This window comes from Pelodiscus sinensis, chromosome 25, assembly GCF_049634645.1.
Source record: "Pelodiscus sinensis isolate JC-2024 chromosome 25, ASM4963464v1, whole genome shotgun sequence".
Taxonomy (NCBI): domain Eukaryota; kingdom Metazoa; phylum Chordata; order Testudines; family Trionychidae; genus Pelodiscus; species Pelodiscus sinensis.
The window spans coordinates 11,409,396-11,429,687 of record NC_134735.1 but is presented as its reverse complement, the minus strand read 5'-3'; positions in this window follow the sequence as shown (position 1 = coordinate 11,429,687).

Below are 20,292 nucleotides of genomic sequence, written 5' to 3'. Positions count from 1 at the left end.
TGGAAACTCTAACTGACTATTCTTTCCCTATTTTTTTTTCTTTTCCTTTCCCTCCCCATCTCCTCTCTTTCTCTGCTATTTATTTGGAACTCAGACCCCTTAAACTCCATTCATCTGCAGAAGTGGGTTGTGCCTATGAACACTCATGACACCATCCACAATTTTTGTTAGTCTCTAATGTGTTGCAGGACTGTTCGTCATTTTTTAAGTTTTGTCTATTACAGACTAACATGGCTACCCCTCTGAAACTTTTAATCATTTTTGTTGACCTTCTCTGGACCCTCTCCAATTTCTCCACATCTTTCTTGAAATGTGGTGCCCAGAATGGGACACAATACGCTAACTGAGGCAGTGCAGAGCAGAGTGAAAGAATGACTTCTTGGCTGTGTCTATACTGGCCAGTTATTCCAGAAAATCAGCCGCTTTTCCGGAATAACTTGCCAGCTGTCTACACTAGCCGCTTGAATTTCCGGAAGAGCACTGACGATCTCCTGTAAAATCATCAGTGCTTTTCCGGAAAAAATATGCTGCTCCCATTCGGGCAAAAGTCTTTTTCCAGAAAACTGTTCCAGAAAAGGGCCAGTGTAGACAGCAGAGATTTCTTTTCCGTAAAAAAGCCCCGATCGCAAAAATGACAATCTGGGCTTTTTTGTGGAAAAGCGCATCTAGATTGGCACGGATGCTTTTCCGCAAAAAGTGCTTTTCCGGAAAAGCATCCTGCCAATCTAGACGCGCTTTTTCCGAAAATACTTTTAACGGAAAACTTTTCTGTTAAAAGCATTTCCGGAAAATCATGCCAGTGTAGACATAGCCCTTATGTCTTGCTCACAACACTCCTATTAATGCATCCCAAAATCATGGTTGTGTTTTTGCAACAGCGTCACACTGTTGCAATGGAGCAGAGTAGAAAATTGTTATAAAAGCACTTCCAAGAAGCTTTTGGAAATACTTGCCCTGATTTTTTTTGTAAAGGATTGACATCTGTTCCTATTTTCATTAAACACATATTTGGACAGTGTATGCTTCCACCCAAGAGATCAATGATGTACCAAAAATGAACAGACAAAAGAAAAGTCAGCCCCATTTGAAATACAGGGAGGAAGATACTGTTTTCCCACCCTTCCACTCTGCCTGTGTTTCAAGATTTCCTGACTTAGTTAAAAAGATCCTTCTCCTTTTCCCCCTTCTAAACGTTCCAGGTTCCTCAGAACTGCAGAATTGAGTCAACATCAACAAACTATTTCAGGAAAAAAAGGCCCAATTTATTAGGACATGAGCTTTCGTGGGTAAAATTCACTCTGATGAAGTGGATTTTGTCCATGAAAGCTTATGCCCTAATACATCGGTTAGCCCCTAAGGTGCCACAGGACTCCTTGTTTTTGCAGATACAGACTAACAGAGCTATCCCTCTGAAACGATTTCAGGTAAGTTCTTGGTTCCATACTTCCTTTTCTCTCCAGCCTCTGTGGCTGGCTGCCTGTTTGCTGTCTTCTGCCCTCTCTGCTTGGCATGTTGGACATTGTTTCAGCTATCAGCTCATTTCTTCCTCTATTTCCATATTTGTGTTTTGTTAACATTTTCCCTCCTTGCTTGTATGTTATCACTCTTGCAGCTGTCGTTTCCTCCCTTCCCACACATCTACTTATTTTAGCTGCTTATGCCTTCTCCTCTGCTGTCTTGCCTTATGGAAACAGTAATATATGTGGTGAATCTAGCAATCTTTAAGTTAAACTTATTAGAATGCATATTTTTCATAAAAGTTCTGTGTGGATCCCTGAGAGGTCTACTCAACTCTCGACCCTGGAAATATCACATAAACCGTTCCTTGCCCCAGCAATGTGTATTTCTGAACCATTGTGGTTGTGACTCATCCATTTAGATGTCACTTGGCTCTATACAGACACCATTCTGTTTCAATTGCAAACTTTATCAGGCCTTCAAGATTAGACTTTGAACTCTTGCTTGAACTGCTGAATTTGTAGGTCATGTCATATATTGGTGTCTACTTACTCCTCTTTAAAATGAAGATACTGCTTGTCTGTTTCTTGTGGTCATTGTGTGCTTTAAATTATTAAGGGCACAGGATCACTATACAGTGTAAGCCATCAAGGTCATCAGTACAGAACAGCCTTCGAGGTCTATAAGATCATGACAGGTATGGAGAAAGTGAATAAGGAAAAGTTCTTTACTTGTTCCCATAACAGAAGAACTAGGGGTCAACAAATTAAATTAATAGGTATCCGGTTTAAAACAATCAAAAGGATTTTTTTCGTCACACAGCACACAGTCAACCTGTGGAACTCCTTGTCAGAGGATGTTGTGAAGATCAGGACTTTAACAGGGTTCAAAAAAGAACTAGATAAATTCCTGGAGGTTAAGTCCATCAATACTTATTAATCAGAGGCTGGAAATGGACAACAGGAAGGGAATCACTTGATTACCTGTTCTGTTCTCTCCCTCTGGGACATTTGGCATTGGTCACTGTCAGGAAACAGGAAAGTGGGCTAAATGGCCTTTTGGTCTGACCCAGTATGGCTATTCTTGTGAGTGAGATTGTAAACACTGGAATAAATTGCCTAGGGAGGTTGTGGAATCTTCATCTCTGGAGATACTTAGAGTAGGTTAAATAAATGTCTATCAGGGATGGTCTAGACAGTATTGGGTCCTGCCATGAGGGCAGGGGACTGGACTCAATGACCTCTCGAGGTCCCTTCCAGTCCTGTGATTCTATGATTCTACCTCTGATTAGGCTCTCCTGCCTATGGGCTCTGAAACTCAGCCACTTTTCACTCAGTTTTCTTCTTAGCCTTCCATCAAGATGGTGTTTGCCTACATCTTCCTCATCACAGACTGGCAGAGGTTTTAGCCTCCAAACTCCATTGGTCTCTGGAACTCTTAGGGCACCCCCCAATAAGCCAATATCCCAAGATACTGCACTGCGGAGGCAATCTCTTCTCACAAGGGAAACCCGTATAAAGGAGCGTCAGCAGGATCTTCCAATGGACTGTGAACTCTGGTTCTGGATCATATAGAACAACTGGCATCTTTACAGCGTGGAGTATAGCCAGGGCTGCTTCAGTGCTGCTGTGGTACGGCAGAGGATGGAAATCTCCATGGCAAAGTATTGGCCTTACTCCTGGCAGTGTCCTACAGTCAGCATCCTTCGTAGTAGCTAATGTCAAATGAGACTAAACAGTTTTATTGATAATTACCAGACATTTGTATTTTTGGAAGGCAGCATAATGAGCATATGATGATGACGATACCTCTGTAGAGACAAATAAACATGTAGACACAAATTTTTAATTACAGAATTTCAGTCTTACTAGAACCAGTCATTAAAAGTTTTTTAAAAAGTGCAGAATTGGTACAGAGGCATTACAGATATATAAATTATCTCCCTGTGGTACCGGTGGCCAATGTGCCATTCAATCCTTTATTGATCCAAGAAAGCTGAAAGGGGGAGGTGTATTTGGGAGAAATTTGATCGAAAGCCAGCTTAAAAAGTCAGTACAGATCCCCAACTCTCCTCCTGTCCAGAAAGCACACAATGCACCCCCAAAACATTTTCCTAAATAGTTTCTCCTTCTTTGAAATGTGTTAAAAGAACAACACCCAACCCCATATGATTTCCCAGCCGGATTCCCTGCATTCTGTTTCTTTAGAGCTCTTTAAATATATAAAAAAGCTGAGCGTAGAAAGTGTCTGAGAAAGGGAACAAGTGAGTAACCACCCTCTAGCCTCCCTCTCTATGAAAGCAGAAAACAGCTGGAAAGGAGGAGAAATGCTTACACACTTGTGGCACCCACTGGAGCCTAATTAAATTCAGCAGCTTCTAGCCATTCCCAGGGGTATGCTCATGGTTTACCCAAACAGATCCAGTTTTAGGAGTTCAGCACAAAATCACACTTCTCTGTTGGAGTTCTTGAACAATGTCTCCTTTGTTTATATTAAAAAAGAAAGAAAGAAAGGAAAAACTTTCATGAAGTCACTGAAAGCTGAGCCATTCAGTGTACCGTATTACTGAGATATTAAGAAGTTTGTTCCTTATCACCTAAAGGATCTTAATATCACATAAAGGAAATAGCATGTAGGTATTTGACCATTAGGAACAACTTATAGGGCGTGTCTAGACTGAGTTTTTTCGAAAAAGTTGCCTTTTTTTCGAAAAAAAACTTCACCTGCATCTAATTTGCCGTCGCGTTCTTTCAAAATTAAATCGAAAGAACACGGCATTTTTTTCAAAATTGGTAAACCTACTTTTACCAGGAAGAATGCCTTTTTTTGGAAGAGCTCCTTTGAAAAAAGGTGTTCTTGAACACAAACAGGGCTTTTTCGAAAGAGAGCGTCCAGATTGCCAGACTCTCGTGGCTGTCTAGACAATCTCTTTTGAAAGAGGCTTTCTCAAAAGAGCTCTTTCGAAAAAGCTTCTTTCAAAAGAGTCTTGTAGTCTAGACATATCCATATAGACATAACATGAATGAGACAAAGCAGTGTTCTATTCAGCTTTTGTTTCTTCTAAAGCCATATCCCAGCCCCTTCTAAAAATGCATCCAATGACATAGTTTGCAGGTTCAAAAGCTTCAAGGGGTAGCCAAATTAGTCTGTAAGGATAAACTTAAAAAATAACAAATAGTCTGGTAGCACTTTAAAGACTAACAAAACATGTAGATGGTATCATGGGCTTTCATGGGCGCACACTAAGTTTCTGAAGAAGTGGGCTGTGCCCACGAAAATTCATGATACCATCTACATGTTTTGTTAGTCTTTAAAGTGCTACCAGACTATTTGTTGTTTTTTAAGTTGTTGTAGCTATGTTGGTCCCAGGATATTAGAGACAAAGAACCTGTGGTCGATTTTATTGGACCAGCTTCTGGGAGGCTTGAGAGAGACAAACTTTCGAGCTACACACTGGTCTGCACTCTTCTGAGCGTGAAAACTTGTCTCTCTCCCCAACAGAAGCTGGGCCAGTAAAAGAGATTCCCTCGCACCAATTGACTCTGCAGTAAGTAGTGTCTCTTGCATGTGGATCAGCCAACATTCTCTTCAACAGTATAGCATTTGGGCACACCACAGAGTGAGGAGACCTGCTGGTTGGTGTGTTCTTCTCCAATCTGTTTCTCTTAGCTTTCCTTCTGAGCTCTAGTATTTTGAGTTGCCCTTTCTTTAGGAAGTGTTCTAATTACAGTGTGTGGGACTAAAGATACCTGTAAATGCCCATTAGTCAAAAGAAAATGCCCCTTTTTCTATTCTTTTATGTTATGTTTGGTGCCTACAAGAAGTAGCTACTGACATGCCTATGGTATTTGCCTCTGAGCTGTGGTACACGTGGCTTAAGAGTGTGCAGTACTGAGCTGTTCCAATCAGGCCCTCTTGGAGGTCCAACTTTTGAGGCCCCTCGCCATAATAAAAATAAAAAGTGATGACCCTGATCCAGCACCAGCCATTAGTAGTGGTTTGTTTATATAACCAGCTGATCTGAAAGGATCCATGCGGTCTAATCTTGTGTCTTCTGAACTGATACATTTTTATTGATATTTATGAACACTGTAAATTTTTAATATGAGAAAATCTAGATCAGTTAACAAAGAAATTAGGTCTTCTACCAAATTACATCTCTTATTTGCTGAAAATTTCAGTTCTTCACTGAGACTACATCTAGATTACAAACTTCTTTTGAAAAAGATCATCTAGACTACAACTGATACTTTCGAAAAAGCAAGCCGCTTTTTCAAAAGAGAGCAGCCAGGCAGTCTGGATGCTCTTCTGAAAAAGCACAGCTTGCATTACATAGTGCCTTTTTTGAAAGAGCACTTTTGAAAAAAGGCATTCTTCCTTGTAAAATGAGGTTTTCCGCATTCGAAAAAATGATTTACTTTTGAAAGAACGTGGCAGCAGTTTAGATGCAGGAGAAGGTTTTTTTTTTTTTTTTTTTTTTTAAAAAAAGGCCACTTTTTTTGGAAAAAACCCTGTAGACACCCTGAGAGAGCGGGTCGCATTTTAGTCCAATAGGGATGCTCATAAAAATATGTTGTGAAACTTATCAAATGCCCCCAAATTAACAAGAGTCTAAATGTGAGGTCCCCTTTGAGCTTGAGGCCCAGGCCAAATGGCCCTTCTGGGCTCCATCTCCCCGAATTGGCCCTGGCTCCAGTAACTACATCTTACCATTTTGAGGATCTGCTTAAACTGGCTTCAGAAGTGTGACTGTAACACATGTAGATGTACCTGAGCTAACTTTGATCTAATTAGCTTGAACAATAACAGAGGCACATTTGTTATTCAAGCTAGGTAGATCAAAGCTAATTTGGGTATGGCTACACATGCCGCAGTCACTCCTCTGATTGCAAAGTAGATGTATCGTGTGTGCGTGTGTGTGTGTGTGTGTGTGCGTGCGTGTATACACACATATATCTATACAAATGCTGAAAGAGTGTTGCCATCAAAATCAATTAAAACATTTCTGTTACTTTCCCAGGGCATTTTTTTTCAGCCACCGTATAAAATGTGAGTCATTCTAGTAAATTTGTAATTCTCAGTGTGGATTTGTTTTAGTCCAGAATACACTATTGTTTTTGTTTTCCAGTCTCTCCTATATGTGCACCTGTCACTTCTGTGCTAAATCTAAATGTGTGCATGCCTTAACAATTTATAAAATTACTGAGTTATACTCTTTTCCAGGTCTACACTAGCTCTGGAAGGTTGGGTTAAGGTGAGCTACTCCAGCTACATAAAACACATAGCTGGAGTCATCTTACTGTAAGCTGAGCTTGGCACCATCTTCACACAGGGAGGCCAATGGGAGCAAATGCTCCTATTGGCTTTCCTTACACCTCATGACTACTAGGAATACTGGTGCTGACCGGCGATGCCCTCAGCATTCAATTTAGTGGGTCTTAACTAGACCGGCTTGATTGAACATCAGAAGATTGATCTCCATCCCAGCAAGTGAAGACATGGCCTTATCAGGGTCAATGGGGGCAGCATGAGAATTCGATTTAGCAGGTTCTTGCTAGAGCCACTAAATTGATCCCCAGAAGATTGTTCTCTGTTTCAGGTAAGTACAGACAAGGTCTTCCTCACTTCATGACTTCTTCTAGGGGCACCTTTAGACTCCTTCAGTGGCTGGATGTTTCTGCGGATGTTGGGTCCCTTAAGCATCCTTTTAGCTCTACTTTTCTTTACTCTAAAGCTGTGTTTACTGGCCTGCGCTGTTGAGTTCCGGGGCAGATTGCTTTCTCCCATTATGTTATGCTGCCTCAAAATCTATGTCTAGACTGCAAACTTCTTTTGGAAGAAGCTTTTCCAGAAGAGATCTTCTGGAAAAGCTTATTTCGAAAGAGAGCATCCACCCAGCACAAGCACAACGAAAAAGCCATGTGCTTTTTCAAAAGATAGCATCCAATCAATGTGGATGCTAGCTTGCATTTAAGTTGTGATTAGTCTGGATGGAGTTGCCACCAGGACACCTGTGTTATTTCCTGGAGGCCTCTTCTTTTGAAAGAACTCCCTCTTCTGTGCTCACACATGGCTTTTTCGGAAAAAGCTTTTTTTGGAAAAAGACTTCTTCCTCATAGAATGAGGTTTACCACCGTTGGAAAAACCCCTCCATTCTTTAAACTTTCTGTCAAAAGAACTCAGTGGCAGTGTGGATGAAAGTATTGTTTTTCCGGACAAATGTCTGATTTTCCGGAAAAACGCTGCAGTGTAGATGCACCCAAAAAGTGCCCATCTTAGAAGGCAAGACTTTTGCAATGCCAGTGACCCATGCTGCATATGACTCTTCTAGATTAAGCCTTTGCCATCCTGCACAATCCTTCTTCTTTGCTCTTTCATTTGTCTTACTTTAAGGGACCCTCTTGTATGCATGTAGTAGAACGGCGCTACTGCTGACTATGGCACAGCATACGGGAGAGCACACCATGCAGGGCATTAATAGCAGTATGTGTTTCAGGATGCCTCATGGGGCCAATTTCTGTCTGCCATGAACCTGTCCCACTCACCCCATCCTCTACAGATGGCAGATGATGCAGATGGCATTTTATGCCAAGAGGATCTCATCATGGATGCACTCTACATTGCAGGCTTCGGGTACAAGCATCCTAATATGGTCTCTCCAAAACAGCACAATGGAATACTTAACTGCCAAACTTAGTTGACATGTTAGAGGTAAGGCTGGCTGAGCTGAAGTCCAGCCTGAAGCCCTAGTAGCCTGCCTGCCTGCAAACCATTACCTTCCCAAGAATGAGGCATGTTTGTCTCCCTTTACATTTACATGGGGATTACGAGAGACTAGGAAAGTGCTTTAAAATGATATAATGTCTCTGCACCTCATCAAAACCTTCCCCTTCCACCAATTTCTGCCTGATTTACTGTTAATACAGCACACTCCCATCACCCTGCACTGAGATGCAGTGATTATTTTTCCATCACCATAAAGAATGTAAAAGAGATGGGGAAAATCAGTTGAATTCAGAGGTTTATTTTAAAAAAAAAAGTGGTGGTGTTTTTTTCTGGAAAAGTACAGGAACATTTCCTATGTCGGCAAAGGGATTTAATAATCACCTTAGCTGAACAGATGTTTTATGTTTATTTTGGACAAAAAAATTTAATGGGAGTTGATTTAGATTGATTTAAATGCTTACAAAGTAAAGTTATTAATTTTGTGCTAAAGGAAGTGAAGACTATGATATGTTTCAAGATATTCGGTCTTACTGTCTATAGTACAATTTGTTTTCAAGCTTTAGTTTATGAAAACCTGTGGAATGGCAACTGCCTGTTTAATATGAATTTAGGGATATCTTTCAGGAAATGGAAATTACCAAGCCATTTATAATTTATTGTCAAAGTGAATGGCAAAAAACAAATGGTTTGGCAGAATTTCTCTTGCTTAGAAAATATTTCTGGTTTGTATGAGGAAAAAAAATCTTAGACCAAAAGAACATTAAGTGGAAAATATTTTCTAAAACAAAGTGTTGGTTATTGTTTACCCAGCAGGTGACTGTTTGCAGCAATTTAATATTGATATCCAAGACCGCTTTTCAAATTTGGGTACAGAGCTCGGACCTCTCTGGTCTGGCACCCTCAGCACCTGACTGGTCCTAGATGATGGATTTTGCCAGACCAGGGAAGGTTATTTCTGGCCCCCCTGTCACTGCTCTCCCCTAGCCCTGACACCCCACTGGGCTTCATAGCTCCTGCCCCAACCCCCCAGCAGCACAGCTAGGCCGTGTGCTGGGCTTTTGCACCCGTATCCGCAGCCCAGCTTATTGGGCTCCTAGCTTCCCAAATAGCCCAGCTGCATCACATTGGGATTTTCTGTCCCACCCTGCAGCGTGCCAGGACTCTCTGATGTTGCTAGACCAGAGAGTCCTGGTTTAGAGAGGTGGAACCTGTATTATTAGCATGTGTAAATGGAGCCTGGATGCTGGAATGTGTCTGTATATGGTGCCTGCTACCTTAGCAATGTATACATGCTATGACAAGAAAACCCTTTCATAAATGCTCCTTGCTAATAATACTCATGTGTCTCCATTTGGAGAGTCTGACGGCTTTTCGGCATCCTGAGTTAAAATTGGGCCTGAGATTTTAGGAGAAAGGTCATGTGCCTAGCTATGAACTGGAATGGGGAGCCAGTGAACAAAGCAGTCCCAACTGGTGGTGCCCTCAGCAGCCAATGAAAGTTACTCCTCTTCATTGATGCGGCATCCATTCATGGCACTAAACTGGCAGCTCTGTGTTTCCTATTTGAATGATTTGAAAGTGTGTCAGAAAAGGGCTCTTTACAGAGGAAAGCAGGATTCATTTGGAAAAAAGTGCCACGGGTAATTTGATTGCTTGCTTGCCCTTGTGTGCTAGAAATGCTCAGACAGATTGAATGCCTTTCATGTCCACCTTCTCAGGTTACTATAATGAGAGCACTGGGGTACTAGGATGAAAATTTCATGAGCTGCTTTCCTTTCAACATGCAGAGGTGTATCTTAAAATTTGTCAAATGGGTTTGGGAAAATGAACTCCACTGGAACTGATTGGTCTTATTTGTATGATCCTGGTTTCCAGCAAGGCAGTGTTGTCTAGTGGATTGAACATGGAGCTCACATGCAACACTCACGGGTGTTCCTAGAGCTCCTCATGACTTTCTGTGTTGTTGGACAAGTCCTTGATCTCTCTCTTTCTCTCTCTCTCTCCATTAGTTTATATATATTTTAGAGATTTGTGCATACGTTTGTGAGTCCGTCCATTTGTCTGTCTGCGAGTCTGTTTGTTCAAGAACTTCTCCTAATGGTAACAGCTAGAACCACCAAATTTGGTATGCAGCTTCCTCTTATCCTAGCTTAAAGGAAGGTCAGGGTTTGGTTGTGCCAGGAAAATGGGATGTGCCTGGAATTTGATTGTTTTCCATAATATGGAAAGGGAGGGGGCAGAGAGAGGAGGGACGTGACCCTCACAGTCACTACTGGGGGCAGCAAGCACAGGGGAGAGCTATATTACAGAGTCACCACTGGGGGTAGGCACGCCACCAATGGAGTGACCAGATAGGGATGGGGCTCACCATCTTGCCTGCCTCAAACCACTTTGATCAGTGCAGGGAAGTTGCTGTTTTTCATTGTGTAATGTAGCATCCCATCTGACTTTGTGTAGTTACAAACGGAGAATTCTGCTAGCACAGTGGTGCCCAACGCGGTGCCCGTGGGCGCCATGGCGCCCACCGGGGCATTTGTGTGCACCCGCCGACAACCTGGGCCGGGCCTGCCCGCGGCGCCGAGGCGCCGGCCCCAGGCATGCGACACGCACCGGCGTCGGGTGCGCGGCGCTCGGGCAGCCCCAGTCCAGGGGCACATGCGGGCGCTCGAGCGCACGGCGCTCGAGTGGCGCCGGTGCCGGCCCCAGGCACGCAGCTCGGGTGGCAGTGCCGGCCCCGAGCCCACGGCACAAGGCGCTCGGGCGGCCCCGGCCCCAGCCCTAGGGCACATGCCGGCTCCGGCGCCAGGTGCAAGGGCATCCCAGTCCTCTGGCGTGCCCCTGGATGCGCGGCACCGGCGCCAGATTCAAGGGCATCCCAGTCCCCTGGCGTGCCCCTGGATGCGCGGTCCCGCCCCTGGGCGCCCGGCGCGTGAGTGGCCCCACCTCCCAGGTGCCCGGGAGCCTCTAAAGGTTGGGGACCACTGTGCTAGCAAGTATCTTCAGTGGCCAGAGATGAGACACCGGGTGGGAGAGGTCTGAGTTACTATGTATATTCTTTTCCAGGTGTCTGGTGGGTAGGTCTTGTCCATACTTATGGCCTAATTGATCACCATATTTGGGCTTGGTGCCCTAGGCGAACCATGCAATCAGCATCCCCACCTCCAAACCCCTCAATTATATTGCACCACCATTTGGCGCCCCAGGCGACCGCCTAGTTCACCTATATGGATGGGCCGCCCCAAGTAGATCACCAGAGTTTGGGACCAGAGTTTAAGGACCTGATGCAAGAGTGTGTGGGGGGAGGTGCTATGGCAAGAAGTCCCTCTAGAATCATTAAGGTCCCTCAGGCCTAGTCTACACTACACCTCCCCCTGGGTCGATCTAACCACAGTATCTTCTGTGTGGTAAGGTTGGCAGGGGTGGGTCTCCCGTCAACTGCAGTTACTCTTCTCATCCTGGTGGAGTACTGGAGTTGACAGGAGAGTGCTCGTAATGAGTGTCAGGCCAGTGGGATTGACACTGCAGCAGTCAATCTACCGTGTAGTGACAATAAGTCCATCTGTCGAAGGAATTAACTTCTCTCGAGTATGACTCTGTTATGACAAACCTGGTTTGCCAGCAGGTAGGATTGAACCTGGGACTTTAGGCCTGAGCTGCTACCTCCATGAGCGAGAAGCCACCTAGTCCTTAGCTCAGGCTGTAGAGCAGATGTCACTTTCCCTCTCAGTGCCTCTAGGTTACAACAGCATGATTTAATTTTCAGCTTAACTCCTTGTTAAAACGTGTACAGGTTGAACCTCCTTGGTCCTGCATCCTTCGGACCTAAGTGGTCCTGAATTGCCCTACCAGGGGAGGTCAGGCGTCCAGGATCTCCCGGAGCTCCCCTCCTGGTTGCTGCCCCAGGAGAACCCAGAGGCCTGACCTTCTCTGGTTCACCTGCCCAGCTCTGCTGCCCCCCCGGAGCTCTGCTCCCAGTTCTGCACAGCAGCTGCTGCTTCTGCAGAGTTCCCCATCCCTGTCCCCTGCGCAGTGGCATCTACTCCTGGAGCTATCTAGGGTCACTGGCACAGACCGGCTCTGCTCCCATCCACTCTGCAGCCGGGGCTTTCTGGTCTAGCAACATCTGTAGTCCTGCCGGACCATGGATGTTGCTTGACCAGAGAGTCCTGGACGAGAGAGCCTTGACTTCTATTCTGTTTTTCTTTTCCAGAGACAGAGGGTGGTGATATCAATTTGAAATCATAGGAAGATGATCAGGAGTAATCTGTAGGTGAACTGAGGGCAAAATCCAGATCCTCAGATGATAATGACTGGTTCCCTAATTTTTTTCTTATTTACTGCTCATCATTATGATTGTTATTACTGTATAAAAAAATATTTCTCTGGCCTCTGAAGCTTGGCTATACCTTGACCAAGAAATTTAGACCTTGACAAAAAATAATTGAGTATTCTTGAGCTAAGTAACTGATTCTTGAGCTAAGTAGCTGTCTCTGCCAGACTTTTAGGTTGTTGCTACTCTTTTGCTCCCATGCTGCCTTCGTTTCTTTACTTTACTTTCTGTGGGGTAGATCTTTTGTAAAACAAGGAGCTAAATTAATCCTTGCCCTGCACCTTATGCACTAGTGCAAAATATAACCAGATCAGCATATTGCACCTATGCTGCACTGGTGTTTCAGGTTGCGGTAGGCACAAGGCAGTAATAAATTGGACTGAAGGGATAGCTAGGATGATCTTTGCTGCTGAGAAGTTTTTTGCCCCCAAGGTTTTTCTTGCTTTACATAAGGCAGTTCCACTGGCTTTTCACTTTGGTTAAAAACAAGGGAAATTGCACTGGCAAAATGCATGAAGACTCACTTGGAGCTGGCAAAAACAGGAGAAAGTTTTACAAATCTGATAGTGTTTTCCTGCTCTCCCTGAGCCTGCGCTTTTACTTTGAGGTTACCTTTGGGGATTTTGCCCTTTAGTACGAGGAAAGCACTGGAAACGGATACCTGCTCTGCTGCTTTATATCCGCCCAATTGTGATTTTTAAAAAAAGAGTGCTGGAATCTTGACAAAATATTTGCAGCACCAAGTGGTGTTGGCTCATGAGACCAAGCCCGCTGATTGTGGGAGCAGAAAGTTGGCAACTGCCCTGAGGCCTGACAATACAAAAGGGCCCAGAGCCCTAGGCCCTGTAAATCCCTTTTGGAGCCCTGTGCAGCACTCCCCTGAGGGCTATCGGGTCCACTGCATGAGACAGTCACAAATTTGGGAACTTAGAATCATGTGCTTTATGGGCTAGACCTGGGAGCAAAAGCGTTGAGTACAATGTCACTAATGCCTTGAGCTGTAAGTAAATAGATTTTACAATGCGAGCCTTGAGCGTTGTTCTAGGTTTAGCCACTACCTCTCCAACTCACTATAATTTCTATGAGGGGTCTCAACAGACTTCCCAGGCCCCTGGGCAAGGGGGGATGGGCAGGCTCCATGCTTCTGGAAGGGGTGGAGCCTCAGGTGGAAGGAGTGGGGCTAGGAGCAGGCTCCCTCACCTGCCCCCAGCCAGCCCTGAGAGCCACCCCAACCATGCTGTGCAACTCCAGCGGGCTGTTTAAAGGGCCTACCGCTCTGGCTGCCACTGCTCCTGTGATAGCCCTTTAGAATCACTGGGTCCTGAGACAACGGCCCCCCTTCTCGCTCCCCCACCCCATTGGCAGGCTTTGTGTCTGTCTGGTTGTCTTAGGCCATGTCTACACTAGGAAACTATTTGGAAAAAATGAAAATTGATTTAATAACTCCTGATTTAACAGAATCGAAATAGCATGCCCACAGTATGGAGAAGCTTCAAAATTCGTTTGTTAATGTGGATGCATGACCTCGACGTAGAGCTCCAGGAAGCACGGGGGAGTAATTAGTTTGAATGACTCTGGGGAGTAGTTATTTTGAAGTAGTGGCACTGGAGCATCCACACTACCGTGTTTTCAAATAACTATTTCAAAATGAGTGTTATTCCCCGAGAAAAGCAGGAGTACAGATTTTAAAATAAGTGGCCTGTTATTTCGAAATAACAGGCTTGGTAATGTGGATGTGCTGTTTATTAATTCAACCTAAGGGGGGTTATTTCAGAATAAAGCCATAGTGTAGACCAGGGCTTAGAGATTTTGCTTCCACCTGGCATTATACTAGCTAAGATTACATTTACACTAAACGATTATTTCAGACTAAGCTATTCTGGAAGAAAGACTCCGAAATAGCATATTTCAAAATAGCATGTCTACATTACAGGGAAGCCTGGAAATTAGTCTGTGGCAGGCTCTGGTAATGTGGACACACTCCTTTGATTTAGAGCCGCAGCAAGCACTGGGGAGTAATTACTCTGAGTGGCCTGGGGGAGGAGCGATTTCGAAATAGCAGCAGTGGCTCATCCACACTACTGCTATTCCAAAATAGCTATTTCGGAAGAGGTGTTATTCCTTGTGGAATGAGGCTTACCAACACCAAAATAAGCCACTTGTTATTTCAAAAATATTTTGAAATAACGGGCTAGCTGTGTAGATGCTCACATAGTTATTTTGGAATAATGGACGTTATTCCAAAATAATGCTGCTGTGTAGACAAACCTTAAGTGACTTTCACATCAAAGAGATTGGCAGCAGCATGGTGTTAAGTGGCCTTCATGGAATATCTGGCTGCTTCTGCTTGGAATAATGTTTTTGGCTTGATTGCCTTTCTTTCTTTCTTTCTTTCTTTCTTTCTTTCTTTCTTTCTTTCTTTCTTTCTTTCTTTCTTTCTTTCTTTCTTTCTTTCTTTCTTTCTTTCTTTCTTTCTTTCTTTCTTTCTTTCTTTCTTAGAGTTGATAGCTGGTGCTTAATGTCATTCTGATTTTGGTGAACAAACTATACTAGACAGAAAGTTTTTTGCAGCATTTGCTAAAAGTGGTCACACACTTGACTAATTTTCTGGAACAGCAATCAGATCCTCACAACTGAGAGAGCATTATCCTGCATCTGATACCTGTTGTATAGGTATCTATACCTTGGAAATGGATTGCATATTTGTGTCAGTCCCAGGATGTGGAATTTACTTCTTGCTGAAATCTATCTCAGTCCACCTTCTTTAGAAACACACAAAATCACATGTCATTTAAATGGAAGAAAAAACCTCGTTGCAGCAACAGACATGATTTTTTATTTCTGCAGAGGAATGCAAACTTGCAAGTTCAACAAGAAAGTCAGAAGTCCATCTGTTTTAGTTTGCTTGAGACTTAGCTTATGAGCACAACTTTCCCCACACGCTCTGATGAGGCTCAGACTATTTGGGCATGTTCAGGACTTGCTATTTGGCTTTCATATAATCTAAAGTTTGTGTTCATAAGTATAAATTGTACAGCTGCCCTGTGGTAGCTTGTATTTTGTAGATCAAACATAAGTGAACTTAAACTGCCCTTTACAGTCAAATCAAATAGTCCGACAACGCAGATTTATTTGCAAATCATTTTTCAAAGTTCATGTAAGTAGCTTTCAAAACACGAAAAATAAGCAGCTAGAATAAATATTCTAACGTTTTTGAAAAACAAATAGAGTGGTTATTTTTAACTTTCAAGCCGCCTTTCTTCATAATTTTCAGTTGGACTTGACAACTCTAATCTTCGACTCCAAAATGAATGGCTTCTGGCCAAAATGATCTCTGATCAAATCCAGCCTCAATAGTTGCACAGAACAAACGCTATGGGCAGTGAGATGGTGACACTTTGATGTCTCTACATGTACACTGTACATAGAGACACACAGCTTTAAAGATGCAAGGACACATTAAATCTAGCTATATGTGTGTCTGTCTGTGAGTCTGTTTGTTCAAGAACGCCTTCTAAACGATAAGAGCTAGGGTCACCAAATTTGCTATTCAGCTTCCACTTCTTCTAACTTAAAGCGATGTCGGGGTTTGGTTGCGTCAAGAAAATGGAAAGTGCTGGGTAAGGGAGGGACACGATACAGAGAGTGGCCAGTGGGGGGCAGCAAGAACAGGGGAGAGCTATATGCAGAGGGACCACTGGGGGCAACTGGACCACCAAGAGAGTACCTAGCAGGGCTGGGGCTCTGCTATCTTGTCTGCCACTAGACTGAAAAAGTAGCCTCCCTTCCCCCAAACTGCCTCCCCCGCTGCTGTGATGGGGGGTATGAAAAATGGCCCCCGGAGACCACGTTTAGATGGCAGTTTCACTTTCAAAATACCTGTTTTCGAAAGATCGTGCAGCCATCATTATGCAAATAAAGTGCAAGAAATTCATATCCCGGCTGCATTTGCAATTTCGATCTGTCTAATGTACATCCCTCTTTCGAAAGAGGGACGTAGTTTAGACATGCCCATACTGTGGTGCTTCTAGAATATTTATAAATTACTGTCCACAGGAAAGTGTAAATTGCAATCACTGAAACATTCTTACATGTGTGCAGTGTAGGATTAGCACCGACGACCAGTAATCAGTATGAGTAAAGGTTGAACCTCTCTAGTCTGGCACTCTCCAGTCTGGAAGCATCCATGGTCTGGCATGATTTTAGTTCGCTTATCATGGGTGTGGCCAAGTTTCCTGCGGTCCCATAAAGTTTGCTTACAGCCACCAGACCTGCCTCTCAGGGTTCTGTGCTGTTATTTCATTTTAATTTACCTCTAAATGTCTTCTAAGAGCCAGTCAACAGTGGAAGTGTTGGTGATGCTGCTAGATAATGTTGACCTCCCATGGTTTGGCAGATTTTCTGGTTCAGTGCTGGTCTTGAGAAGTTACAAACTTTCTGTAGACACTTCACGTGATATCTTTTATGGATACATACCTGCAAGATATGTTTGGTGTAATAAGTTTGTCAGGTCTGGTCCTAGAGCTGTTCACAAAAGTCAGAATGCTTTACTAATGTGGTCTTGGTCTCTCAGACTGCATCTACACTGGCATGATTTTGCGCAAATACTTTTAACGGAAGAGTTTTCCGTTAAAAGTATTTGCACAAGAGAGCGTCTATACTGGCATGTGCCTTTGTGCAAAAGATTTGCTTTTGCACAAAGGCATCCATGCCAGTGTAGACGCTCTCTTGCACAAGAAAGCTCCGATGGCCATTTTAGCCATCGGGCTTTCTTGTGCAAGAAATTGATGTTACCTGTCTACACTGGCCTCTTGCGCAAGAACGGTTGCGCAAGAGGACTTATCCCTGAGTGGAAGCATCAGAGTATTTGCGCAAGAAGCACTGATTTTGTATAGTACAATGTCAGTGTTCTTGCGCAAATACTCGTGGCCAGTGTAGACAGGCGGCAAGATTTTGCGCAAAAGCAACTGCTTTTGTGCAAAATCTTGCCAATGTAGACACAACCTCAATGTTTTTGCGTAAAAGCTCTGTGCACATGATGGTGGAAGGTAATGTCTGGAGATGAGGCCCTGACTGATTAATTGTTTGTTTGAATAAAAGCTGTATCTATTACATCAGTCTTCAGAGCCTTTCTTAGCTCTTTTCCTCACCAGTACTGAATCCTAAAACATGTAGAGTAGGTGGGATCCAAAGTCTCCTGTTGTTGGAAAACTGATTAAAGGGTACAGTGACAGACACTATACAGTAAATGAAGGTCAATGAAGACTAGAGCAAATTGGTACTTAGGACAGACTGTAATAATGAACGTATTTTGCCACAAGTGGGAGGAGACGCCAAGGGTACATCTGAACTGAAGCTGGGCCACGGGCAGTTGCCCCCTCCCTCTCCCCAGGCCTGTCATTTACTTATATATTTTCCATGCAGCTGAGCAGCTAATGCACTCATTGGGCAATACAGTCATCCGCTCGTTGCTTACACACAGGCCTGCTGATGGGGAGGGGGCAACTGCCCGTGGCCCAGCGATTCTGTAGGGCCTGAGGCTCTCAGCTGCCACCATTACTACTGTGGTATCAGTGGTGCCAAGAGCACCGGGCCCTTTTAGCTGATGCTGAAGCACTGCACTGAGTGCTCTAGGAGGCTCTGTGGGGTGGGGGTGCAGCATGGTCAGTCTGCCCTGGCTCCTCCCTTTTTGCCCAAGGCCCCACCTCTTCTGGGAGCATGGGGCTGCCCTCCTCCCCCCATACCTTGCCCAGGGCCTCCATTGTTTACATGATCTGTCAAGTTGCCAGCCATTGCCGTCTCTAAGTACAATGCCAATTAGGAAAATTCATATGGTCTTAAGTATCAGGTGAGAGGATTATTCTAGGAAGGGGTGGGTGAGATTCTGTGGCCTGCACTGTGCAGGGGGTCAGACTAGATGATCATAATGATCCCTTCTGACCTTAAAGTCTATGAGTCTATGAGTCTATCAGAGGGCTAGCCGTGTTAGTCTGAATCTGCATAAACTATGAGAAGTCCGGTGGCATTTTATAGACTAACAGATTTATTGGAGCATAAGCTTTCATGGGCAAAGACCCACTTCGTCAGACCCACGAAAGCTTATGCTCCAATAAATCTGTTAGTCTATAAGGTGTCACGGGACTTCTCGTTTTTCATATGGTCTTTCATCCCATCTTACTGGTGTATTGTTGGGGTACAGCATATATAACGCAATAGAACACGAGTCTGCTGGTGGTTGAAAGTAATTCATAGTGTGGTTTAAAACCCATTGAACTACTAGGACCAGTAAAAGGTTTGAGAAGGGAAAGAGTAGCAAATTGGTCGGTGTGTTAGCTGGTTGGCATGTGTGTAGAATGCATCTTTCACAGAAGTAGGGTCTGACATTTTAAAAGGGCACAGTAGTTTCGGGTCCAATTGACAATGTTTTTCCGTACTGCTCTGAAATCAACCCTCCTGATACTGGCTAGGTGTTGGACGTAAGTCAGTACTAGAGGTGTATGTTTAACTCTGCTGAGGTGCATGAGTATGAGCGGTCTCTGCCCCAAACCATTTAGAGATGGGATTTGTGGCAACACAACAAAGACCAAGGTGACTCAGGGTCATTTAAAAAAAAATAATTCTGTGGAAGAATATAACTATAAACGAAACATATTGAGGGCATTCAACAAGTCTACTTCAGATTAAAGTTATTTGGGATCCCTTAGGTGAAAGGCTAATATTTTTCCTGTTACAAAGCGAGGCCATGCTTCCCCCCTCCCACACCGCTCGAAGCTACTTCATCACAGCTCAGGAATGTCATTGGCATTTTTGGTCCTTTGGGCTGGTGGAGACTTATTGCAGAAGTGACAGAATCAGCTTTCAGGGAGAATGGAGCCAGATGACATACGCAGCTGTCAAAGGCCTGGTACTGCAGAAGCTGCCTGAATTCCAGAGGCTCTGTGTACCCATCTCTACAGCCAACAGGAAAGGAAACAAGGGCAAAACAAAACCACATGAGTTAAAAAAAAAATAGTATTACAAATTCAGGCATCTTTGGTTTTCTTCTGATATCTTACTAGGGAAATACAACCTAGATGAAGCTGCTTGTAGGTGTGTAACTGGTTGGAAAACCATCCGCAGAGAGTTATCAGTGTTTCACGGTCAAGCTGGGTCCCCCAGGGATCAGTTCCGGGTCTCGTTCTCTTCAAATATCTTCATTGGTGATTTAGATGATGATACAGAGAGTGCACTTGCAAAGTTTGTGGATGGTACCAACCTGGGAGGAGTTAGAAGTGCTTTGCAGGGTAGAATTTAAATGAATCATCTGGCCACACTGGTGGCATGGTCTGAAGTGAAGAGGATGCAATTCTGTAAGGACCAAAGTACTTCATTTAGGAAGGCAAGGACAATCAGTTGCGCAATGAACAGAATTCAACTGTAAATGTTGCATGTGCTTGGCATGGCATTTAATGCAGTGTGAGAGAGGGTGTTAAGCCACTGACTTCTATGGTAACTACACTTCCAAGTTTTGATCTGTGGGTGGGGAATTCACGTACTTTCAATTGATCAGAAAAGCAGAATGCTTTTTCTGGGATCTCAGAGGGGTAGCCATATTAGTCTGTAACCTTAAAAGCGACGAGTGGTCCTGTGGCGCCGTAGAGACTAACAAATGATAGAATCATGAGCTTTCATTGGCAAAACCCACTTCATCAGATGAACTGGAGTGGAAAGAACAGAAACCAAGATATATATATGTACCTGTCAATTGTAGGACCTGTGTTAATGAGGCTAATTAAGTG